This window comes from Tupaia chinensis, unplaced genomic scaffold (assembly GCF_000334495.1).
Source record: "Tupaia chinensis unplaced genomic scaffold, TupChi_1.0 Scaffold147038_1, whole genome shotgun sequence".
Classification (NCBI taxonomy): Eukaryota; Metazoa; Chordata; class Mammalia; order Scandentia; family Tupaiidae; genus Tupaia; species Tupaia belangeri.
Genome location: NW_006206889.1, coordinates 2,041,187 through 2,041,518, shown reverse-complemented (window position 1 = coordinate 2,041,518; position 332 = coordinate 2,041,187).

The following is a 332-nucleotide window of genomic DNA, read 5'->3' as shown; positions in this document are numbered from 1 at the left end:
CAGCCATAGCACACCATTGGGCACTAGGTTGCATGCCAGGGACTGCATGCAGCTAGCTACTGGTGAGAAATCCACAGCATGAGTGTATGCGTGGGGTGGTCAATTCAGATAAAAATCGGCAGGTCTGAAAAGATTACATTTGGTTTGTCTTGTGTCTTGGGCAGAGACAAAGCGACATGCAGAAAAAAGTTTTCTTCACCCCAAATCTGACACATAACGGTCTATAGTCACAATGGGTGTGGACGGCCTCACATCTCGACTTGCACATAAGTGTACACACAGCTGGGTCCAACCACTGCTTCTTCTTAAGACTGACCCCAGTGCTCAGCAGT